Source organism: Macaca nemestrina, chromosome 7 (genome assembly GCF_043159975.1).
Source record: "Macaca nemestrina isolate mMacNem1 chromosome 7, mMacNem.hap1, whole genome shotgun sequence".
NCBI lineage: Eukaryota > Metazoa > Chordata > Mammalia > Primates > Cercopithecidae > Macaca > Macaca nemestrina.
The window spans coordinates 97134681-97161874 of NC_092131.1; the positions used below are offsets into that span (position 1 = coordinate 97134681).

The following is a 27194-nucleotide window of genomic DNA, read 5'->3' on the forward strand; positions in this document are numbered from 1 at the left end:
AAACAGTCCCAGTGCAGAGCCAGTTATTAAATATTTCAGACTTTGTGGGCCAGATGGTCTCTGTCGCTACTACTCAACTCTGCTGTGTGACATCAAAGGAGACAGACACAATACCCAAATGAAAGAATATGGCTGTGTTGTAACAAAACTTCGCAAACCTAGCAGACTGTGGATTGCAGATCCCTTCTTTAACCATGTCAACTTCCTTCCCAGAATTAAGCGTACATTTTGAAGAACAAAACCATGGCCTTATCAACTGGGATTCCATCTAGTATCTTTCAAATTTACATTCACATACAGGTGATTAGAGCAATAAACATTTATAAAAATGTGAGCTTTGTTCGTATTCAGAAGAAATGACAAACTTCCTATAACGAAGCCCTTTAAAAAAGCAAGCTTCCAAGATTTAGCCTGAGAATGCGAATGAGAGAGTGTCACTCGCTAACAGTTGGTTATGAGAGATAAGGATGCTCCACACCTACAGTAAATACGTAATTACAGAGTAGCATAAATGCTGTGGAGGAAAGTGGTGATTTGGGATATTACAGGTTGAACTCATCAGGGATCAAATCAAAATCAAATTTGCAGAAATAACCCTTATTTTATGTGCCACATGCCTCATAATAAATCCTTTCAGTATGAAAAAGAACAGGATGGGCAGTCACTGAAACCTGGCCTGTTTGTATTTTGCCACGTTTGGCTGAGGCCAAAAGAGGCCAAGAGCTTCCACAAAACACGTTTTCTAAAATCAAGGACCCTGGCTGTTGTGCCCCACCCCAGTTCCTTCCAGGAGAGGACAGTTTATCATTGTGAAGAACAATCCAGAAAGCCAGAGATGAGGGTGCGTGCAGCCATTTGCCTGCTGAAAGTCAGGACTTTGTCTCTATAACCCTTGCCTAATGACCAGCGCATGGCAAGAGCTTCTCCCAGTATGAACTTGGTATCTTCAGTAGATAAAGTAAAGATTAAGAGCTTGGCTTCTCAAAACAGACTCCATGGGTTAAAATTCTGATCTGCTGTGTTCTACTTAGATGTATGATCAGGTGCACGTCACTTCACTAAGCTTCCATTGCCTCACCTACCCAGTGGGGATAGATTACCTAATTTACAGATACGATGAGATAAAGTAGAAAGCACAGTGTCTGAGGCTTTAAAGCACTCAGTCATAGAAAGCTGTCTCTATCATTATTCTCATCATTTGTTGTTTGGATAATCTTAATCAAGTTACGTGAGAGCTCTGTGTCTCATTATTATTCCATGTTACAGATGAGTTTAACAATAAGTATCTCAGGAGGCTGTGGTGAGGACTGAATGAGCTAATACACAGAAAGTGCTTTGGTACCTAGAACAGTGCTAGGTACGGAGTAAATGTTTAATACAATGTTAGCTACTTTTAAAATTGTTTCAATTACTTCATATTGGGTCATTTTGGCTTTAAATGTTTAAAATATTTTACAACTTTTTTGCAGCTTTTAAAAACGTTATCGTAAACAGAAACTTGAATTTCACATTAGCAATACACAAGTACATTCAATTCACACCTCACAGCTTGACTTGCAAATATGATAAAAGGCATTGCCTCTATCTTCATATAGCAATATTTTCCTTCAAATAGCACCTAATGAAGGAGAACAGGGTAGCATTCTATGGAGACACGGAGGAATCTGTAGGAAATGGGAAATGTCAAACCAACTAATACAACCAGAGGACCCACAATGTGACGGGTACTATGAGAGAGACTCGGGACAGAGAGCAGAGTCTTGAAAAAATTTATCGTGTATGTGGAAATCAAAACAACGCAACTGAAACATCTGAGAAAAAGAATTTATACAAATTCCACACTAATTACAACTAGACAGAATTTTTTTTTCTTTTTTTTTTTTCTTTTTTTTTTTTCTTTTTTTTTTTTTTTTTTTTTTTTTTTTGAGTCAGGGTCTCATTCCAGTTGCCCAGGCTGGACTGCAATGGCACGATCACAGCTCACTGCGGCCTCGAACTCCTGGGCTCAAGCGACCCTCCCATTTTAGCCTCCGAAATAGCTGGGACTACAGACGCATGCCACCATGCCTGGCTATTTTTTTGTACAGATAGAATTTTTGACAGAAGAAACATTTAAATGAACTAAAAATCTAAAGCTGAAAGAAAAAGAAAATAATTTAAATAACTGAAAAGTCTGTTGTAAAGAAAGTAATACATATGGAAAACATAAAAATGGAGAAGGTGGCCAGTAACTTCTCAGCAAAAACAATGAGACTGAAGTTTGGGAATGACACATATGTCATGCAGTGGCTGCTGATGAAGACTCAGCACATGTGTGAAATAAAGTGTATCTGAGCACAGCCCAGAGAAGCAGCACTGTGATTTCCGTGGCAGCAGCAAGACTTCAGATGCGCCCACACAGTGGGATACTGTACAATGCTTAAAACAGTCAGGTGAAGCCAGATGTGTTTCAACACAAGTAATGAGAGCTATCGAGACGGAGATAGACAGACAGACAAAGTACAAGTTTAAATTCCTGACTCTATAGATTTTCTCAAAGAGGTTCCCTACAGCACCCCAAACAGACTCATCAAAAGAGTGTCTTTAAAAATACCCAGTCCCAGTCAGGTGTGGTGGCTCATACCTGTAATCCCAGCACTTTGGGAGGCCAAGGCGGGTGGATCACTTGAGGTCAGGAGTTCAAGACCAGCCTGGCCAATATGGCAGAATCCCATCTCTACTAAAAATAAAAATAATTAGCCAGTAATGCCAGCAACTGAGAGGTGGAGGCACAAGAATTGCTCGAACTGAGGAGGCGGAGGTTGCAGTGAGTTGAGATTGTGCCACTGCACTCCAGCCTGGGTGATGGAGTGAGACTCTATCTCAAAAAAAAAAAAAAAAAAAAAAAAAGGAAAAAGAAAGAAAAACAAGTTTCAAAATAAATAAATATAAAAGTAGACAATCCTGGGCTCCACCACAGAAAATGAACCTGAGTCCCAAGAATCTGCCTTCCAACAAATCTCCCTGGTCTTACTATGCAGATCAAAGCTTAGGAATCCTAGGGGAGAGGCTTACATTCCCCTCTGAGAGAAATTTCCTATTTTGAAGGGAGACTGGGAATGGGAATCAACCTCTTATGAAATGAAGAGGTTTATTTCCAAGCAAACCAAAAACATCTCCAAAAAAAATGAGAAAAGGGGTTGGTATAAACAAAGTTGCATTGCTAAAGAATGTGTGTAAGTTTTAAAATGTTTATTTTCTCCATGCACTACACTGTCCTGGGCCAAGAGAGAGTTTCTCTCCTTTATTTGAGGGGGTGAAGCTGGTAGGAATGCACGTATTACTGGTACATTATAATATATTCAAGAGCAATTCCAAGTAGAAAGCAGGGATATACCTAACCCCTGGACACTGGAACCAACAGTTTCACCATCTTTGTTTTGTTAAGAAATGACTTCTTCCACTTTATTTTTGAAATCATTCTAAAACAAAATTGGCTTTTGTCTTGCTTTTGGTGCACAGTTCTATAATTTTAACACATTTACAGATTTATGTTCACACCATCACAATCGGGACACAGAGGGGTCTGTCTATCCCCATAGGATCACGCGCTCCCAGGCCCCCACTTCCTTCCTCTGGAAACCACCGTTCTATTCTCTGTCATTATTGTTTTGTCTTTCAGGGAATGTTTTCTAAACAGAATCATGCAGTGTGTAACTTTTAAAGACAGGCTTCTTCCACTCAGCATGTTACCTTTGAGATTCATCCAGTTGCCTCACATGTCAGTAGTTCAACTTTTTGTTGCAGATAGTTGTAGTCCATTGTGTGGATGTACCACAATTTATCTATTTACCCCTTGAAGGACATTTGGGTTGTTTCCAATTTGGAATTCTTACAAATAAAGCTGCTATAATCATTTGTGTATAGGATTTTTGTGTATGACTATATGTTTTCACTTCTCTGGGATAAATGCCAAAGAGTGAGATTGCTGGGTCATCTGGTAAGGGAATGTTTAACTTTATAAAGAACTTGACAACTCTTTGCCAGACTTTAACAGTAGCAATTTGCATTTCTGCCAACAATTATGAGAATTCCAGTTGTCTATATCCTACTCAGGACTTAGTACTATCAGGACTTTTAATTTTAGCCATTCTAATAGGTATGTACCTAGTATTATCAACATCTGGGTTTTCAACTTTCATTTTCCTAATGTGTGATGTTGAAAACCTTTTTATGCATTTCCTGTCTTTTTATCTACTTTGATACGCTGTCTATTCAAGATTTTTACACAATTTTTAGAAATTGGGTTATTTTCTTATTGTTGAGTTATGAGAGTTCTTTAAATATTTTGGATATTAGTCCTTTGTTGAACACATAATTCGAAAATATTTCCCCTGCTGTGTAGCTTGTCTTCTCATTCTTAGTAGTGTCTTTTGCACAGTAAAAGTTTTTAATTTTGATATAGTCTAACAAGTCATCTTTTAAAATTTTATGTTATGTACTTTTGGTGTCATGTATAAGAACTCCTTGTCTAATCGCAATTAACAAAGGTTTTCTCCCATGTTTTCTAATAGTAATATAGTTTTACATTTTACACTTAGATTTATAATTTATTTTAGATAACTTTTGTATAGTGTTATATTTAGTTTAAGGTTCATTTTTCACATGTGAATAATTTTTTCCAATGTCATTGTTTTAAAAGACTGTAATATCTCCACTGAATTGCTTTTGTACTTTCATTGAAAATTGATGGTACATCTTTGTAGGTATATAACATTGACTCATTATTCATTTCCATTGATCTATGTAACTATTCCAATACCATTTTGATTACTGAAGCATGATAGTCTTCTAATTGGGTAGTGTGACCTCTCCAAATTTGTTTAGCTATTCTAGATTTCTGTATTTCTATATAAATTTCAGAATTAGTTACTCTCTATAAAAAATATACTGCTAACATTTTGATTAGTACTGTTTTTAATAAATAGAGCAGTTTGGAGAGTGCTGATATATTTACTATGTTTAGTCTCCAATACAAGAACATGGCAGGCCTCTCCATTTATTTAGGTCTTCCTTGGTTTCTTTCATCAGCATTCTCTGGTTTTAACACACATACCCAGTACATGTTTTATTAGGTTTATTTGTATTTCATTTTTGTTGAAGCTATTGTAAATGGCTTTTCATTTTTGTTTCCAATTGTGTATTTTCAGCATAAACATAAACAATTTAATTTTTTTATATTGGCTTTGTACCCTGTAACTTCCAAAATTTACTTATTGGTTTTATTATATTCCTTTAGGTCTTCTACATAGAAAATCATGTTGGGCATTTTTATTTCTTCCTCTCCATATGCTATGCCTTTTCTTTTTCTTGCCTTATTAAACTAAGACTTCAAATAAGATAGTGAATAGTATTAGTGAGAATGAATATTCTTTTTTTTTCCGCTCAGTCTTAAAAAGCATTCAATCTTTCTCCAGTAAGTATAGTGCTAGAGGTTTATTAATTTTATGGATTATTTTTTCAAAGGACCAGATTTTGGTTTTTAATTTTCATTGTTTTATTATTTCAATATCATACATTTCTACTCTTGTCTTTATGATTTATTTCTCTCTTCCTGATTTAGGTTTAATTTGGTCTTACTTTTTTTATTTTCTTAAGGTGGTGGCTAAATCAGAGGGTGGTAATCCACAGGTCAAATCCATACAACCACCTGTTTTTATACATAAAGTTTTATTGAATGTAGCCACACTGATGTGTTTACATATTGGCCATGACTGCTTTTGCACAATGGCAGGGTTTAATAGTTGTGGCAGATACCATATGGCCCATAAAGCCTAAAATATTTACTGTCCAAACATACACAGAGAAAGTTTGCCAACCATTGGCCTAGATTATGGCCTTGAGCATTTTCTTTGTTTTAAAAATAAGGTTTAAGGCTACATATTAGCTGCATGCCACAAGATGTGAAATGTCGTATTTTCATTTTTTTCCTGTTTAAAATATTTTCTAATTTATCTTGAAACTTCTTCTTTGGGCCATTTGTTATGTAAAATTATGTTTTATTTTTCACTTTTTTTTTTTTTTTTTTTTTTTTTTTGAGATGGAGTTTCACTCTTGTAGCCCAGGCTGGAGTGTAATGGCGTGATCTCAGCTCACTGCAACCTCCACCTCCCTGGTTCAAGCAATTCTCCTGCAGCAGCCTCCCAAATACCTGGGATTACAGGCATGTGCCACCATGCTTGGCAATTTTGTATTTTTAGTAGAGACAGGGTTTCATCATGTTGGTCAGGCTGGTCTTGAACTTCTGACCTCAAGTGATCCACCCACCTCAGCCTCCCAAAGTGCTGAGATTACAGGTGTGAGCCACCATTCCTGGTCTCACTTTCATTATTTTTTATTTTTCTTGAAATTTCCTCTTTAGGTCATGGTTAAGTCAAAAGCATATTGGTAATTTCTAAGTATCTGAAGATTTTTCTATCTATATTTTTATTAATTTCCAGTTTAACTCAATTATGACCAGAAGTCATTCTCTATATGATTTTAATTCTTTTAATATCTTAAGGCTTGACTTTGACCCCTCAATGTGGTCTGTCTTGGCAAATGTTCCAGTGCATTTGAAAAGACGGTATATACTACTATGGTTGAGTGGAGTATCATATAAATGTCCATTAGATTTTGTTGGTTGATAGTTCAGTTCTTCTGTATCCTTGCTGATCTTCTATTACTGAGAGAGGAGTAATTTTTCAATTATAGTTGTGAATTTCTCTATTTCTCCTTTCAGTTACATCAGTTTTTGCTTCTGTATTTTGAAGCTCTGTTGTTGCACACACATGTATGATTGTTATAGCTTCTTCCTGAACTAACCCTTCAATCAATATGTAATGTCTATCTTTATCCCTGATGATTTTCTAGTTCTGAAGCCTATCTTGCTTGATTTTAACATAGTCATGCTAATTTACTTTTGGTTTGTGTTTGTGTGGGTTTTATTTCCCTCTGTTCTTTCTGCTTTTCAGCTTACAACAACAATATATTTGAAGTGAGTTTCTTACAGAAAGCACATAGCTAGGACATTTTTAAAAACAGAGTCTGACAATCTCTAGCTCTTAGTTGGTTTGTTTAGACCACTTATATTTAACGTATAATTGATAGGTCTGGATTTAGGTCTGCCATTTTATTATTTCTTTCTTATTCTGTTTTTCATTTTTTCTGTTCCCCTTTTTCTTCATTTGTTGAGGTTATAGTGTTCCATTTTAATTTATCAATTATGATTTTGACTATATCTCTGTATAAATTTTCAGTGATTATTCTAGGGGTTACCGGTATGTATAGTTAATTTTCCACATTTTATGTAGAATTAATATTTTACTGTTTCAACTGGAGCAGAGAAACCAGATCACCTGCATTTGTTTTGTATTGTTCCTATAACAAATAACTAAAAACTTAGTGGCTTAAAAAGATAAATGTATTATTTTTCAGTTCTGAGAAAGTCTGAGATGGGTCTTGTCAGGCTAAAATCAAAGTGCTGACAAGAATGCATTTTTTTTTTTGAGGTTATAGTTGAGAATCCATTTCTTTATCTTTCTCAGCCTTAGCAAAATTCCATTTTTAAAAAATTTTCATTGACAGCCATGTTTAGCTGATTAGTCAGCTAAGGACTGTTTTAGAGGCTGCCCACATTCTCTGACCCCTTTCTCCATCTTCAAAGCCAGAGACAGTGAGTTAAGTCTCTCTCATTGATGTATCCCACTATTTTGTTTTCCTCTTCCACTTTTAAGGACTCATGTTACTTGATTGGGCCCACCAGGAAAACAAAGGTTATTCTGTCTTAAAGTCTGTTAGATCCATCTACAAGTCCTTTGTGCCACATAAGGTAACATATTCACAGGATCCTGGGATAAGGATGTGGGTATCTGGGGTTAGGGAAGGGAGATTATCCTGTCTACCATACCAGCATATAGGTATCTCCTCCCATAATATAATACTACATATGCTGTCTTATATATTACATCTAAATACAGTGAAAATTTGTATCAGACCATGTTTAACTTTTGATTTCAACCATAAGCCATACTTAAATTCAAGAGAAAACAAATAGAAAGAAAGGCTATTATATTTTTATAATATAATAAAAAATAGAAAGGCTATTATACTTTTCATTTGCATTTCCTTGTTTCTGATATTCCATATTTCCTTCTTGTACCATTTCTCATCTGCTTAAGAAGTTTTCTTGTTATTTTATGGCAGGTCTGCTGCCTCCAAATTCTCTTAGTTTTTCCCAATCTCAGAATATACTTTTCGCCTTCATTTCTGAAGGATATTTTAGCTAGATATTAAATTCTATACTTTTCTTTCAACACTTGAAAAACAGATGTGCCATTTTCTCCTGGCCACCATGATTTCTGATGAGAAATCTCAGCCATTTGAACCATTGTTCTTCCATATATCAGTTATCATTGCTCTGACCGACTTCAATATTTTTTTCTTCAAGTTTTTAGCAGTTTATGATGTGTCTGGGTATGTGTTTATTTGGATTCATCCCATTTGGGGTTAGCTTAGCTTCTTGAATCTATCAATGTTTCAGCCATCATTTCTTTGAATACTTGTTGAGCCTCACTCTCTCCCTTCTTTCTGGAACTCCAGTGATACAAATATTATGCCTTTTGTGATTGTTCTATAATCCTGGAGACTCTGTTTATTATTTTCAATCTTCTTTTTCTTTCTTCAGATTGGGTACCCTTTATTGATTTATCTTCAGTTTTACTGACTCTTTCCTCTGTCATCCCCATTCTGCTATTGAATCCATACAGTGAGGTTTATTTTTTGATGGGGGGAGAATGGGTGGGGCAGGCAGCTATTGTATTTTTCAGTTCTGGTTTCCACTGGTGCTACTTCACATCTTTCCTTGCTTATAGTTTCTATCTTAAATTTTATCTCAAGGCTCATGATTATTCTTTTGAGCATTCTACAATAGCTCCTTTAAAGTCATATTTTCATTTTCATCTGTTAATTGCCCTTCCCATATGAGTTAACATTTTTACATTTCTTCATAAACCAATCTAAATTATACCTTGGACATTTTGAATGTTATAAAACTCTCTGTTTTATTTAAGTCTACAAAGATGCTGATATCATTGTTTATGCAAGCACTTGATCTGGTTAGCTTCTAGCCACAAATTTCAGCCCACCTTCTGTTGGCTATGGTTCCAATATCAGTTTAGTTTTCAATAGCTATGCAGGTTCATTTAGATATTCCCTGCTTGTATAGGATGCAGAGGTCAGTCAGGGACTTGAGTGGAGTTCTACCCATGAACCCCGTTCTCAAAGTCTTTGGTATGCTAATAAGTATCAGATCCATGTGTGTTCAGGCTATGGATGAGTCCAAGGGTTCACAATGTATTTGATCACTTCCCAAGCCCTTCCTTCTCAGCTGTCTCCTGTGATACTTTCTGGCATCCTAGAACTCACCCTTTTTCATTTAACAATTGGGAACAACCTACATCTATGGGTTGTGGCAAAGACAGAGAGATTTAAAAAACAAAACAAATTTTAAAACCCAATTGGCCCTGCCACTACGAGCTACCAAATAGCTCTATTTTACCAAATAGAAAGCACATACTCCTAACCCATTATTTTTGCTTCTGCAGTTTCCTACTACCAGTTGCTTTTGCTTCCACTGCCTCCACCACAAGACTGTTGGGGAGCCCGGGCATGACAAAAGTGAGATAAAGGAGACACACAAGGTAGGGGATTTCCCCCTCCCTCTTAGCTTCAGGACTTCCCTTTTCTCCTTAGGCCACAGCTAGAGGTCATCTCTTTCTCTTTCTCCCTGAGATCCCACTGCTAACGTCTGGATCTGGGGCTGCATTAAATTCACGCTGGAGAAATAGTCCAATTTTGTCATGACCCAGCTCCCAGGCGATCTATGAATAGAGATAGTAAGCAGTTGGCAATGGGAAACTGCAGGAGCCAATCTGATGAATGAGGAGAATGGCTTTCCTGTTTGTCGAAGCTGTAGCTTTACTTTTCTGAGACTTCAACTAGCTTTACCATACATTTCATTCAGATTTCGTATTTGTGTTCAGTGGAAGAAAAACGCTGAAGTGTTTTTATTCTATCTTATTCAGAACCGGAACTCATTTAGGTTTTGCAAAGCATGCTGACCATAATTTCGCCAAGTATGTGAGTAGTACACAACCATGTGCAGAAAATTATAAACATATAAACACAAAAAGATATGCCCAGAGAAAATAAGGATTCTTAAGGTGTGTAAAGCTAATACACCCTTGGACTCTTTAGTACCTGAAAATGTCACTTCTCCAATAAACAGTGTATTTTCCAGAACAATATATTTTCCAAAATAAGCAACAACAGCATAAAATACAGAATAAAATAACAGAATAAACAATCATATATAAAGAATTACAAACATATAAACATAAAAAGATGTGTCCAGAAAAAAAAAAGTGTTCTTAAAGTATGTAAAGGTAATGGTCTCTTTTATACCTGAAAATGTTACTTCTCCAATGAACAATGTATTTTCCAGACAAAGCAAAAAGTAAAGAAATAATAAATCTAAGAGTCAGGTTTAGAAAGGCTGCTGAGACAAATTCAACTATCTGAATATTATATTGTTTGCTTCCTCTAGAAGGATATTTAAAAATAAACATATTTCTTCCACTTTCTACCATGAGGCAAGTTCATAGGTTATTGTCATAAATACTCAAAGGGCTACAAGTTAAAATGTAACCCTTGAAGAGCAGGATCTCTTCACAAAACATGATACCTATGCTCTCCTACCTGGTAATCTTCAGCTTTCATTTATTGAACAAAAATATGCATTTTGCTTCTGCAAACCACTAACGGCAGAGCAAGATCTTTACAGGAAATGGCCCCAAGCCTAGGAGCCTAATGGAAGCTTCATTTATTATGGTTTTAAGCCAGACATCCTCCCCAGCTGGCCGCTAGCAATTGGCCAAGTGGAAAAAAATAAAAAAATAAAAAACCTTTTTAATACCAACTCTCAAATTTCTGATTGAGCTCATACTGCAACATTACCTGAATAAGAACCGCAAAGTAGGAAAGAGGTTCTCAGAACAAAACAGAATAATTTTACGGGGCATTTTAGAGCTATTCAGTAACACTGACTCAAATTGTTTCCTGAACTTCTTTTTTAATATAAATGTGACAAAAAGGTCTTGCTTTCACAATCTAAGTGTCAATCCAAATAACAGAGTAGCAAGCAGTCACTAGTCAGAATGTGTCATTACTGGAGTATCTTTTTAATTAACCATCAATATTTTTTTTCTTACCAGTAGAAAGGAAATTTCATATCAAGTCATTTGAACATGAGGGAAAAAGAATAATAAAAATAGGGTCAATAATACTAAAAAATCTGATGGTGTATGCCTACCTTATGATAAAGATAAAGGCAAATGTAATTATATAGACAGATTATTCTGTACTTTAATAGAACTGGGAAAAGAATCTATATATCTTAGTGCATTTAATTATGCTTGTAGCTAAAACAACTCTCTCCTCTTTTCTAAAGGAAATTATCCTTCATAAAAAGCTCTCTCTAGATCATTTCCAGAGGATGAACAAACCATTCCCCTGCTTTTAAGATAAATTTGGCTTTTTTCTTCCAAAACACAGATTCCCTATCTACCATTTCAACTTTTTATTAAATGTGTAATCTAATTGCAGGTGGAGAATCATTTCATATACTAGACATACTATTAAAATTATACCACGTGGACAGAAACCCCTTCAAAATTAAGATCAATTAAAAGAACTGGATGAAATTTTCAGTCCCACCATCCATGTTCTTGGAAGGAAACATAATGTATTAATAGAGAAGTAGATCCTATCTCCTCTGGTTAATGTCATACCCTGCCCCACTTCTAGTCACCTAGAAATCTCAGTCATTGCAAAAGGCCCTAAAACTGCTTACCTCTTTTTCAATCATTCCAAATTAATATAGTATGCTTGGAGAAGTTTGGAGAAGAGAAAAGGGAGGAAGGAGTTAGGGTTTCTGAAACATTCAGACACTTGTACGTCCACTTTAATTCCAATCTCTGATGAGATATTTAGTTACTATCTTGCCCTGAAATGACTAGTACGAATTCAATAAATGTGTGACTTTTAAGTGAGCCCTGACCAAGTTAATATACCATTCAACAAAAAAATAAATTGTGAAGCAAAGCATAATTCACTAGTCTGAAGTTGCTATGTTTTTAAAGGCCTGCCTGCAAGGTTGGCCTTTACCTGGCATTAGTAACTTGGATTTTGGGAGATTTCCCACCACGCTAAGTGATAAGAGTGGCTCACTGTGCACAAACTGTATGCAAACAACTTGGTTTAGGCTAATTATATGCCTTCCTTCTGAGAGTCTAGAATTTTAGCTCATGTTAGGCAGAGGTGCCTTTGTGACCAGCCCCCAATAAAAAGTTCCCTAAGGAACTTCCCTGGTGGAAAACATTTCACACATGTTGTCAAACTCACTGATGCAGGAATTAAACATGTCCTATGTTTAACAGGGACATGTTTAAACAGAGAGGGAACTCTTGGAAGTGTATGCCTGGGTTCTTCCAGATTCCCCCATCTACCTTTCTCTTTGCCAATATTATTTTTTCCCTCCTATTCCTGTGGTAAATCATCATTGTATGAGGAAAGGTTGAGTCCTCCTAGAGAATTACCAAATCTGAGTGTGGTCTTAGGGACCTGAACCCTGAAATATTAATCAAAATTTTAAAATTTCAACAAAAATAAAAAGTGGGCTTCAACGCTATAGTACCTGTCTTAACTGAGATCTTATCTAATCTTTGTAAAACTTTTTTTTACTCTAAATGGTTGTAAAGGCCTTTTAGTGTTCTAACCCTGCTATTTTTCATATACCTCAGCCCATAATCATTTTCAGATCCCTGGGCCAATAAGCTCCATAAGATTCTTAGCATTGGCTATGCATTCTCATATGCACTTCTGTGCAGTCACACCTCCTATGTACATCTCTGTGAAGACTTTCCCACTATTCCCTAGCAGAAGACACCACTGTTCTAAAATTGAATTTACTGCATCCATGTATTCTATCATATATTATTTAGGGATAAACATATTTTTAATAAACTTTACATAAGTCGTATATGACTACATGCTTTTCAATCAGCATTACCTTCAGGAATTTTACCCATAGTGATAAATGTAGCTTCATTAAAGCCATTTTAATAGTTGTATAGGATTGCATTATGGGAAGATCTATAATATATTGATTAATGTTCCACAGATGGTTACTTAAGATGCTTAACTCTATTATACCACTATAAAAGCATTTAAAGAAGATTCTTGGACTTGTCTTTTGATGTATATGTCAGTTTCTCTCACGGTTTTTCAACCAAGTATAAACTTCCAGTTAGAAGTGATTAGTAATGGGTGAAGAATATTTGGTTGTTCTAATTACCATGGTAGGGAATATAACTCATAGTGTGCACAAATTAAGGATATACAAAATATTCCACAAGAGAGACTTATCCTGCCCAAATAACCAATAAGGTCCCATTGAGAAACACCATACCTCAGAGTAGAATTATTGCTTTGTAGGTTGTGTATATTTTAAACTTGACTAGCTAGGTATTGCCAAACTGTTCACCAAAGTAGGCATATTAATTTATATTCCTGACGCAGCTAATGAGTTCCCATTGTGCAACATCCTTGCCTGCACCTATAATTGCAAGACTATATATTTGCCAATCTGAAATTATGAAAGGGGATCTAATAAGTAGCTTTTTAAAAAACGTTATATGGTGCCAAGAGTTATTTAGAAAGAAAATCTGGTGAGTTCAATATATCAATTTTTTAATGTATTGTGTTTTGGGGTTAGAATATGTGTGATGGGTATGGTTTTAAAATACTCAAGGTGGGGACCAGCCAAGATGGCTGACTAAATGCAGCCAGGAATAGCTTCTGCCACTAATGGAGAGCAGACTATCAATTAGACTGGCATATTCTGAACAGATCTTCAGAAAGAAGGTATTGAGAGGGGACAGAGGGAGGATGTAGACCTCGAGTTGAAAGGTAAGAAGCTAGGAACCCTACATGGGGTTGCCAAGCAGTAAGACTCATTCCTAGCCCCAAGCAGCTCCCAGGAAAGGAGTGAATGAAATAGGCATAGAGTGGTCCACTTTCACCACAGACCTTTGAGATCCCAGCTGCAGGATATCCTGCAACCCCCACAGATATTTAAGGTGGCAGGGAGATCTTCCCTGAGAGTTAGCAGAGACAGAACTCCAGCCTGTGCAAAGTCCAGGGGGGTTGGCATGGGAATATCTGTCATGGAGCATGGCCATGAAAGCCCACCTCCCTAGGCTTGGCATACTCCTCTAGGCAGCGTTAGCCTTTGTTAGCTGTTGGACCTCGACAGAGCAAGGATGTCTTGCTGTGGGACAGAAACAATCTGATCTGAGTGTTCCACCTGTCTGCTGGCCTCTCCCAGGGTCCCTGCCTGGCCATATAACTTATAGCACACCCTCAGCTGCCCAGCCAAAGCACTTACAAGCAGCCACTGCTACATGTTTTTCAACAGCAGACAACACCTACCTGTCAGAGCCCTTTTGCAGAAAGACCTCTGCTGATGTGCAATCACCCACAGCCTTCTCCTGCCTGGTGTACCCACCCACAGCCTCCTCCCACTGCCTCACTAGTGCACACACATATAACGACACACCACTGCCCCACTGGATCACTTTTATTGGCAGCCCTCATCACAGTGTTGCTGCTAGTGGACTGTGAACACTTCAGCTCCTCCAGCACAGCGGGTGCTTAACCTTGAGGGGCCAGAGAACAAAGCTGCTGGCCTGTTCCCAGCCCCCAGTGATAAGGGCATGCAGGTCAGGAGTGCTGAACTGAGCCTTGGTTCCCTGAAAGCATCCAAAAATGAAGCCAGTTGGCTAAACCTAATTTGCACCACAGTCAAACCCTCAAGGGGATCAAAGAGTATAAAAGCAAAAAGCTCCATCAAAAAGACAGTGACTTAAAAGATTAAAGGAACATCAGCCCATACAGATGAGAAAGAACTAGTGCAAGAACTCTGGCAACTCTAAAAGCCAGAGTATCTTCTGACCTCCAAATGACCACACTAGCTCTCCAGCAATGATGCTTAACCATACTAAAATGGTTGAAATGACAGACATAGAATTCAGAATCCAGATAACAAGGAAGGTAACTCATCAAGATATAGGAGAAGGTTGAAATTCAATCCAAGGAAAATAGTAAAATGGCCCAGGAGCTGAAAGATGTCATAGTCATTTTACAAAAGAATCAATTGAACTTCTGGAAAAGAATCACTCACAACAGAAATTGGATTACAATTGGAAGCATTACTAACAAAAGAGAGAAAGCTGATAAAAGAATCTCAGAATTCAAAAACAACTTCTTTGAATCAATGCAGGCAGACAAAGATAAAGAAAGAAGAATTATAAAAAATAAACAAAACCTCAAAGAAATATGAGATTATGTAGAAGACCACACCTATGACTCACTGGCATTCCTGAAAGACATAGAGTTAGAAAGCAACTGGGAAAACATATTTGAGGATATAAGAATATTATCCATGAAAATTCCCAGACCTCACTAAAGAGGTCAACCTGCAAATTCAGGAAATTCATAGAACCCCTGCAAGATACTATACAAGACGACTTTCACCAACGTATAGAGTCTTTAGTTTCTTTGAAATCATTGCAAAAGAAAAATTCTCAAAGGCAGTTAGAGAGAAAGAGCAGATCATGTACAAAGGGAATCCCATCAGGCAAACATGGGCCTTACAGTAGAAATAATTGGGGGCCTATATTCAGTATCTTTAAAAAAATAATTCCAACCAAGAATGTCATATCCAGCCAAACTAAGCTTCAAAAGTGAAGGAGATATTAAATCCTTTTCAGACAAGAAAATGCTAGGGGAATGTGTTACCACTAGACCAGCCTTATAAGAGGTCCTTATGGGAATGCTAAACATGGAAATGAAAGACTGTTACTGGACATCACAAAAACACACTGAAGTACATAGCACACTGACACTATAAAACAACTACACAATCAAGACTATATAACAAACAGCGAACATCACAATGACAAGATCAAACCTGCATATATCAATATTAACCTTGAATGTAAATAAGCTAAATACCCCACTTAAAAGACCCAGAGTGAAGCTGGATAAAGAAGAAAGACCCAACAGCATGTTGTCTTCAAGAGACCCATCTCAATTGCAACAACATCTATAGCTTCAAACTAAAGGGATTAAGAAAGATCTATTAAGCAAATAGAAAACAAAAGAAGCAGGGGTTGCTATTTTTTTCCAGACAAAACAGACTACGCTAACAATAATCGAAAAGGACAAAGAAGGACATTCCATAATGATAAAGGGTTCAATTCAACAAGAAGAATCAACTATCCTAAATTTCTATGTACCCAACACTGGAGCACCCAGATTCATAAAACGAGCTTGTAAAGGTCTACAATTAGATAACCACACAATACTAGGGGGAGACTTCAAAACCCCACTGACATTGTTAGGTCAAACTTTGTTAGTATTCAAAACTAACAAAGATATTTGAAACCTAAACTCAACACTTGACCAAATGGACCTAACAGACTTCTACAGAATACTCCACCCAACAGTAACAGAATATACATTCTTATCTGCATGTGGCACATACCCTAAGATCTGCCATATGTTTGGTCATAAAGCAATTCTCAACAAGTTAAAAAATATATACTAACCACACTCTCAATAAAAACAAAAACGAAAACAAAAAAGACCTCTCAAAACTACACAATAAGATGGAAATTAAACAACCTGCTTTTAAATGACTTTTGGGTAAATAATGAAATTAAGGCAGATTTCAAGAAATTCTTTGAAACTAATGAAAACTAAGATACAACATATCAGAATCCCTGGGACACAGTTGGAGTTTAAGAGGAAAGCGTGTAATGCTAAATGGCCGGGCGCGGTGGCTCAAGCCTGTAATCCCAGCACTTTGGGAGGCCGAGGCGGGCGGATCACAAGGTCAGGAGATCGAGACCACAGTGAAACCCCGTCTCTACTAAAAATACAAAAAGTTAGCCGGGCGCGGTGGCGGGCGCCTGTAGTCCTAGCTACTCCGGAGGCTGAGGCAGGAGAATGGCGTGAACCCAGGAGGCGGAGCTTGCAGTGAGCCGAGATCGCGCCACTGCACTCCAGCCTGGGCAACAGCGTGAGACTCCGTCTCAAAAAAAAAAAAAAAAAAAAAGAAGTTAGATCTCAGATTAACAATCTAACATCACACTTAGAGGAATTAGAATAACGAGCCAATCAAACCCAATGTTAGCAGAAGAAAAATAACAAAAGTCGGAGTTGAACTGAATCAAATTGAGACACAAAAACCCATACAAAAGGTCAATGAAACCAAAAGTTTGTTATTTGAAAGAATAAGATTGATAGTGAGATTAATGAAGAAAAAAAAAAGAGAGAAAATCCAAATCAACCCAATCAGAAACTAACAAAGGGGACATTACCCATGACCCCACAGAAATTTAAAAAAAAAAAAAAAAAACCTCGAACTAACAGACGCCTCTATGCACATTAGAAAACATACAAGAAATGGATAAAGGGAAACATACAGCCTCCCAAGACTGAACCAAGAAGAAATTGAAATATTCTGATCTGACCAACAGTAAGTACTGAAATTGAATCACAAAAAACAAACAAACAAACAAACAACAACAATAACAACAAACCTACGAAAAAGGAAAAGCCCTGGCATAGAAAAACTTACAGCCAAATACTACCAGACATATAAGGAAGGGCTGGTACCAAACCTATTGAAATTATTTTTTAAAAAATCAAGGAGGAGTGATTCCTCCCTAACTCATTATTTGAGACTAGCATCATTCTGATACCAATACCTGGTACAGACACAACAACAACAAAAACTTCAGGTCAAGAACACGGGTGTAAAAATTCCCAGCAAAATACAAGCAAACTGAACCCAGCAGCACATCAAAAAGCTAAGCCACCATGATATAGTACTATTTTTGGAATGCAAGCTTGGTTCAAAGTATGCAAATCAATAAATGTGATTCATCACATAAATAGAACTAAAAGCAAAAACCACATGATTATCTCAACAGATGCAGAAAAGGCTTTTGATAAAATCCAAAATCCTTAATGTTAAAAACCCTCAAAAAACTAGACATCAAAGGAACGTAATAAATAATAAGAGAGCAGCAAACCCACAGCCAACATCATAGTGAACAGGCAAAACCTGGAAGCATTCTCCTTGAGAACCAGAACAAGATAAGGATGCCCACTCTCACCACTCCTATTCAGCACAGTACTGGAAGTCCTAGCCATAACAATAAAGCAAGAGAAAGAAATGAAAGGCATCCAAATAGGAAGAGAGGAAATCAAACTATCTCTCTTCAAAGATTATACAATTCTTTACCTAGAAAACCCCATAGTTCCTGCTCAAAGGCTCCTAGAATTGATAAACGAGTAAATTTTCAGGATACAAAATCAATGTAAAAAAATCAGTAACATTTCTATACATCAGTAATGTACAAGTCAAGTGCCAAATCAAGAACACAATCCCATTCACAATAACCACAAAAAGAATAAAATGCCTAGGAATGAGCTAAACAGGGAGGTGAAAGATCTCTACAACAAGAATTACAAAACACTGCTGAAAGAAGTCAGAGATGACACCAACAAATGGAAAAGCATTCCATGATCATGAATTGGAGTAATCACTATCGTTAAAAATGACCACACTGCCCAAAGCAATTTACAGATTCAGTGCTATTCCTATTAACTACCACTGATTTTTCACCGATTTAGAAAAAAAAAACTATTCTAAAATTCATATGAAACCAAAAAAGAGACCAAATAACCAAAGCAATTCTAAGCAAAAAGAACAAAGTCAGAGGTATCACACCACCCAACTTCAAACTATACTACAAGTCTACAGCAAATAAAACAGCATGGTACTGGTACAAAAACAAACACATAGACCAATGGAACAGGTTATATAACCCAGCTGATCTTCAACAAACTTTGACAATAACAAGCAATTCAGAAAGGACTCCCTATTCAATAATAGTGGAGGGAGCTGTAGGCCATTATCCTAAGTGAGTTAACAAAGGAACAGGAAACCAAATACTGCAAGTTCTCACTTACAAATGGCAGCTAAACACTGAGTACATACAGACACAAAGAAGGGAATGACAGACACCACGGCCTACTTGAGGGTAGAGGGAGAGGGGGATTGTCAAAAAAACTACCTGTTAGGTACTATGCTCACTGCCTGAAATCATTTGTACATCAAACCCCAATGACATGCAATTTGCTCATGTAACAAATCTGTATATGTACCTCCCTGAAACTAAAACAACAGTTGAAAAATAAAAATCAAATGAAATCCTCAAGGCCATAAATATATTATCATATGTCTTCCTAGGAAAACTCTAAAGTTTCACAACCAGTCATTTACTCTATCCTGAATTGTTTATGGTTTTAGATGGGGGTGACATTTATTTATCCATTTGGATAATCAAATTTTAAAACACTTTTACTGCAAAGACCAACCCCAGCCCTTAATGATTTGCTATGCCATCCCTATCAGGTACAAAGTTTCCATAGGTGAGGACTATACCTTGTTATCTATACCTGTGTCAATACCATATAATAATAAATTGCTATAGGTTTACCATAAGTGTTGATATTGAGTTGAGCAAGCAGTCCACCTTGTAGTCCTTCAAATTGGTTCCTATTTTCTTTGCTCTTCTATTTAAATTTTAGAATCCATTTGTCTGGGTATCTGTACCTCCGAATAAAAGCAGCAGACATTCTGATTGGCAATTAATTTACAAATTAATATTAGGGCATTTGACAGCTTCATGATATTGTCATCTCCCCAGCCATGAATATACTTTCTATATATCTTTTTTTTGTAATGAACTATGTTTAGAGCAGTTTTAGATTTACAGAGACATCATGTAGAAAGTATAGAGATTTCCTATATACTCCCTCTGTCCCTCCTTTTTAACACACATTTCTTCGCTGTTATTTAATTCCTGTATTAGTGTGATACATTTGTCATAATACAATTGTTGAACCAATATTTACATATGATTAACAACTAAATCCATAGTGTAAATTAAGGTTGGCTTTTTGTGTTGTACAGTTCTATGGGCTTTGACAAACATATAATGTCCTGCATCTACCCTTATAGTATTATACAGAGTAGTTTCTGTATGTCATAAAAAATCCCGTGCTTTGTCCATTCATCTCTCTCTTACCTCCCCCTGAACCTCTGGTAGCCAATGATTGCATTATAGTCTCTATAGTTCTATCTTTTCCAGAATGTCATAGAACTGGAATCACATGTTACATAGCCTTTTCAGACTAACTTACTTCACTTATCAATATGCATTTAAGGTTCCTCCATGCCTCTTCGTCGCTTTATAACATTTCTTTTTATCACTGAATAATATTCTGTTGTCTAGATGTACCATAGTTTATCCATTTGACTACTGAAAAACATCTCGGCTGCTTCCACTTTCTGACAATTATAAATAAAGCTGCTAGAAACACCCATGTGCAGGATTTTGTATGGACCTAAGTTTTCAACTCATTTGGGTAAATATTGAAAAGTATGTTTACTAGATCATATGCTATCTATATAACTTTAGTCTTCAATGACCAGTTATATTTTTAAATTTTCATACTAGGCATCTTGCCCATATTTTGTTAAATTAATTCCTAGGTATCTCATAATTTTATGGTTACTAATATTGCATTATAATTTCCTCATGAACTGATAGCATGTAGAAAAACAACTGACTTTTATATGTGGATTCTAATTCCAACCATCTTCTTGAAATCATTTTTAACTCCAATAATGTGTCTGTAAACTCTAATTATCTGATTTTCAATGCAGACAAGCAAATTCTTTTCAAATGAGGACAGTTTTGTGTCATCTTTTTCAAGTCACTTAATGTTTTTCTGCCATAATCAGAAAAACTACATAACAGTAGTTGTGATATTAATCATCCTTGTAATATTCCTTAAGACATTTCAAGCTAAGAAAATACCTTTTTTTTAAGTTTACTAACAATTCTTAATATGGACAAGTGCTGAATTTTGCCAAAAGATTTTTTTCCTGCATCTGTTTAATCATGTTTCTTTTCTCCTTTTATCTGTTAATGTAGTAAATTACACTGATATTCTAACGTTAAGCTATCTTTTTTATTCTGAAATAAAACCAAATATTTCTTATTTGTATTGTAATATTTTTAAAATACCATTGCTGAATTCAGATTATGAACATATTATTTGTCCATACAAGTTTATACGTAATATCAACCTGTAACTTTTCCTTTGTTCTTTGTTTGGATTGAGTCAGGTGTTATACTACTTTCAGCAAAGAAAGACTTGGTGTAAGAGTGGAATTTCTTACTTAATTGTTAGAACTTACCTATAAAATTGCCTGTGCATAAAGGTTTTCTTGAAAATAGTTATTTAACTGGTGATTGAATTGAATTTTTCATTGGTTTAAAACTCATTTAGGTTTTTTAGATCTTGTATTAGTTTAATAAGTTATATATTTTTTAGAAAAGTATAGATTTTTATCTAGGATTTTAAACATGCCAACATAAAATTTCATTATGTTGCTCTTTTAATCTCTGTCCTGTTTATGAATATGTCCCTATTATTTTTAATATTATTTTTTCTGGCATAGAATACAAAGAATTAATGAAGCCAAAGTTGTTTCTTTAAAAATGCTTATAAAGGCCAGGCGTGATGGCTCACACCTGTAATTCCAGCACTTTGGGAGGCCAAGGCGGGTGGATCACGAGGTCAGGAGATCAAGACCATCCTGGCTAACACGGTGAAACCCCATCTCTACTAAAAATACAAAAATTAGCTGGGCGTTGTGGCACGTGCCTGTCCCAGCTACTCAGGAGGCTAAAGCAGGAGAATTGCTTGAACCAGGGAGGCAGAGGTTGCAGTGAGCCAAGATCGTGCCACTGCACTCCAGCCTGGGAAACAGAGCGAGACTCCATCTCAAAAATAAATAAATAAGTAAATATGCTTATAAAACAGAATGTCATTTCTTGTTTGCTAAATCTTAGCAATCTTTTTCATCTATGTTTTTTCTACTTTATTATCATCTGCTCTTATCTTTCTTACAAGTTGATTTAAGAAATGTTAAATTGATTTAAGTTGAGTTAAGATTAAATAAAGCTTCCATGTTTTTGAAATGTAAAGGGTCCAGAACAGGCAAGATATAATCAAGATTATCAGAGAGCTGCAATAAATATGACATTGATTTTGTGGTCTACAAATGCACAAATAGATGATGTAATAGAAAAAAATAGACCATGGAGAAAATGTAAAGATATGGAAAACAGAATCTTTAATTCACTTTAAAATTTACCTCAATTATTGTATAAGGTGTAAGGAAAGGATCCAGTTTCAGCTTTCTACTTATGGCTAGCCAGTTTTCCCAGCACCATTTATTAAATAGGGAATTCTTTCCCCATTTCTTGTTTTTGTCAGATTTGTAAAAGATCAGATGGTTGTAGATGTGTGGTATTATTTCTGAGGGCTCTGTTCTGTTCCATTGGTCTATATTTCTGTTTTGGTACCAGTACCACGCTGTTTTGGTTACTGTAGCCTTGTAGTATAGTTTGAAGTCAGGTAGCGTGATGACTCCAGCTTTGTTCTTTTGGTTTAGGACTGTCTTGGCAATGTGGGCTCTTTTGTGGTTCCATATGAACTTTAAAGTAGTTTTTTCCAATTCTGTGAAGAAAGTCATTGGGAGCTTAATGGGGATGGCATTGAATCTATAAGTTACCTTGGGCAGTATGGCCATTTTCACAATATTGATTCTTCCTATCCATGAGCATGGAATGTTCTTCCATTTGTTTGTGTCTTCTTTTATTTTCATTGAGGAGTGGTTTGTAGTTCTCCTTGAAGAGGTCCTTTACATCCCTTGTAAGTTGGATTCCTAGGTATTTTATTCTCTTTGAAGCAATTGTAAATGGGAGTTGACTCATGATTTGGCTCTCTGTTTGTCTGTTATTGGTGTATGAGAATGCTAGTGACTTTTGCACACTGATTGTGTATCCTGAGACTTTGCTAAAGTTGCTTATCAGCTTAAGGAGATTTTGGGCTGAGATGATGGGGTTTTCTAAATATACAATCATGTCATCTGCAAACAGGGACAATTTGACTTCTTCTTTTCCTAACTGAATATCCTTGATTTCTTTCTCATGCCTGATTGCCCTGGCCAGAACTTCCAACACTATGTTGAATAGGAGTGATGAGAGAGGGCATCCCTGTCTTATGCTAGTTTTCAAGGGGAATGCTTCCAGTTTTTGCCCTTTCAGTATCATATTGGCTGTGGGTTTGTCATAAATAGCTCTTACCATTTTGAGATATGTTCCATCAATACCGAATTTATTGAGAGTTTTTAGCGTGAAGGGCTGTTGAATTTTGTCAAAGGCCTTTTCTGCATCTATTGAGATAATCATGTGGTTTTTTTCTGTGGTTCTGTTTATATGCTGGATTACGTTTATTGATTTGCGTGTGTTGAACCAGCCTTGCATCCCAGTGATGAAGTCCACTTGATCATGGTGGACAAGCTTTTTGATGTGCTGCTGGATTCGGTTTGCCAGTATTTTATTCAGGATGTTTGCATCGATGTTCATCAGGGATATTGGTCTAAAATTCTCTTTTTTTGTTGTGTCTCTGTCAGGCTTTGGTATCAGGATGATGTTGGCCTCATAAAATGAATTAGAGAGGATTCCCTCTTTTTCTATTGATTGGAATAATTTCAGAAGGAATGGTACCAGCTCCTCCTTGTGGCAATTCCTCAAGGATCTAGAACTAGAAATACCATTTGACCCAGCCATCCCATTACTGGGAATATACCCAAAGGATTATAAATCATGCTGCTATAAAGACATATGCACACGTATGTTTATTGTGGCACTATTTACAAGAGCAAAGACTTGGAACCAACCCAAATGTCCATCAGTGATAGACTGGATTAAGAAAATGTGGCACATATACACCATGGAATACTATGCAGCCATAAAAAAGGATGAGTTCATGTCCTTTGTAGGGCCGTGGATGCAGCTGGAAACCATCATTCTCAGCAAACTGTGGCAAGAACAGAAAACCAAACACTCCATGTTCTCACTCATAGGTGGGAATTGAACAATGAGAACACTTGCTCACAGGAAGGGGAACATCACACAGCAGGGCCTCTTGTGGGGTGGGGGTAGAGGGGAGGGGTAGCATTAGGAGATATACCTAATATAAATGACGAGTTAATGGGTGCAGCACACCAACATGGCACATGTATACATATGTAACAAACCTGTACGTTGTACACATGTAACCTAGAACTTAAAGTATAATAATAATTAAATAAATAAATAAAAATAAATAAATAAAAATAAAAAGTAAAATTTACCTCAATTATCTTTTGAAATTTTCTGTATAGACATTTTTCATGTCTTTTGGAAGAAGAATTAGAATGCTAGTATAAATCATATCATTTTTAATTTTTCTTTATTACCAGTATATAAAAGTAAACTTTAACTGTAAATACTGATCTTGATGACTTCTTTTATTCCTTCTAACATATTTTTGGTAACTATTTTCAGATTTTGTACCTGTACAACCTGATCACCTGTGACTAATACTAATTTTATATTTTTTCCTAATTTTTATGACTTGTTAATTCTGTTATTTAATAGAAATGATAAGGGGCACCCTTCAGTTGTGAACACTCTCAAAAGAATCTTAAATATTTCATCATTTAATTATGATGTTTTCTGTAGGCTTTCTAAGATAAATACTCATCAAGTTGAGAAAATTCTATTTCTACTTTGATAAAATTTCTATTATAAGTAGCATTCACTATATCAATTGCTTCTTCTGCAACCGTCAAAGCAATCATATGATTTCCTCCTTTTCTGTTAATATGAGAAATTATACTGATTTGCAAGTATTTACTCATCCTTTCACTGCTGAAATAAATTCCAGTGGGGTAACACTTTTACATGTCAGACTAAATTCTACTTGCTAAGTGTCTTAGGATTTTCACACCTATGTTCATGAAAGAGTGTAGTCATAATTTTCTATTCCTGTGATGTTTTGGTAGAAACCATAGAGTTGGAAAGCATGATTTCCTTCCCTTTCCATTTTCTTAAAAAGTTTGTGTAAAATTGGTGATATTCTTTTTTAAAGGATGCATCAGTAAAGCTCTCTGGCATGCATGTGTATATATGTGAAGATTTTTAATAATAAATTTAAGTTATTTAATAGACATCAATTCATTCATATTTTCTATTTCCTCTTTTGTCAGTTTTGTTATGTTTGTTGTTGTGGGGAGGGGGAATTTGTCCGTGTTAAAGTATTTAGTTTATTGGACTAGAGTTGTTCATAATATCCTATGTTTTTCATTTCTATATCATGTTTATACCCTTTTTATTGCTCATATTGGTAATATGCTTTCTTTCTTATTTTCCTGAACAATCTTGCAAGTTTATTAATACCTTCTAAAATTAATTTTTCCTCTGTTGATTTTATTTATTGATTTTTGTTTTCGACTATTTCCTTTTTGCTACACCTATACCCTTAGGGTTTCATTTACTATTCTTTTCCTAAATTATTGACATTGAAAATTAGATATTGATTTTGAGACCATACCTTTTGCTATAAATTTCCCTCTAAGCACTGAATTAGCTGCATTCCACAAGTTGTAATATGTCACATTTTCATTACCATTCAGTTCAATATATTTCCTGATTTCTTTTTTTTGGAAGCATTTCCCATTTTCATTCATAAAATTACCAATCAAAATTCCAAAAGTAGATTCACTGAACCACTGGTAACAAAATAAGAAATGAAATGTTCCAGAGACATTTTGATAAGCTCCAAAGAAACACATGCTAGGCTAAAAATCTCCAGTTAAACCATGGTTGCACAACAAGTTATATTCATTCCTGCATTTTCTCAGTAAGTTCTTCCTTATATTTGCCTGTCTCTTTTCCAACTTGTCAAGACTTGCCTTTGCATTCAAGAAATTTTTTTCTGATCCTTGTCCAGTTTTGGCCTGGTGAGGGCCACCTTGCTCAAGTGAACGCCCACAGGGATGGTTGTGCCATTGGCCCTCTCACGCTGTACCCACTCGATGTAGAGGACATATTGCTTTCTAAATAATGGACACAAGAAAGCGTGTGTGGGTGTGCATGCATTGGGAAATGATGGATACACCTTGACTTTCTTTCTGTACACCTTGACTCCTTGCCAATGTGCTAACCTCTGTAGTGTCCTCAAACCACCTGGACCTCATGATCCTTGCGGATAGTCATGGAGTAGACATTGTATTTCTGGTCAGCTACTTGGAAAGTGGGGACGACATGACCTTCCTGCATACCTGCGAGGGGGCAGTGAAGTGACATTTGTGGTTTTTGCTGTGGTCCCAGGTCACCAAGGGATTGAACTTCATGGTGACTGTCTGGCTCCTATATATTTCCGGATTTCTATCTTATTCTATGACATACTGAATTTAGAAATATAGTGCTTGATTTCTATATGGGGTTTGTCTAGTTATGTTTGTGTAATTGACTTCTAGCCTAATTTCTGAGGATTAAGTCAGAAAGCAAATCAGTATGTTTTCAGTCTTCTGAAATTAGAGGCTTCCTTTGTGGCCCAGCACATGGTTAATTCTGCAGTTGCTGGGTTCTATACATGCCATTTAGTTAAAGGTAGTTGGCTGCGTTGTTTAGATCTATGTTCTTTTGATTTGTTCATCTTCTTGTTCTATCAGTAAAGATGACAGGTATTGAGAAAGCGATGTTGTTGCATTGATGGCACTCACTAAAGGGGATGAGAGACAGTATGTCAAGATTGAATCCAGTCCTATTAGAGAGTTCTAGGGTAATTCGCTGAGAAGTACAGGTTTTGAAGGTATATCCTGAGATCAGTCTTGACTTTGTTGTGTTTTATTAGTCCAGCTGGAAAAGTCACATTGGCAGCTGGACACATGATTGTGGAGCAAAGAGAGAGGGCACCTCTAGAGAAAGATGTTGAAGAGATTGGCAATTCAGATGACAATTGGAGGCATGGTAATGGATGACATTACCAAGAAAAATATAAAGGCCTTATAT

At 36.2% G+C, this 27194-nt stretch overlaps 1 protein-coding gene across 1 annotated transcript in view; it reads right to left on the reverse strand.

The window, feature by feature from the left end:
- Positions 1-27194, reverse strand: part of LOC105479363 (multiple C2 and transmembrane domain containing 2) — a 262013-nt gene that overhangs the window by 196064 nt on the left and 38755 nt on the right. The window lies entirely within an intron of this gene.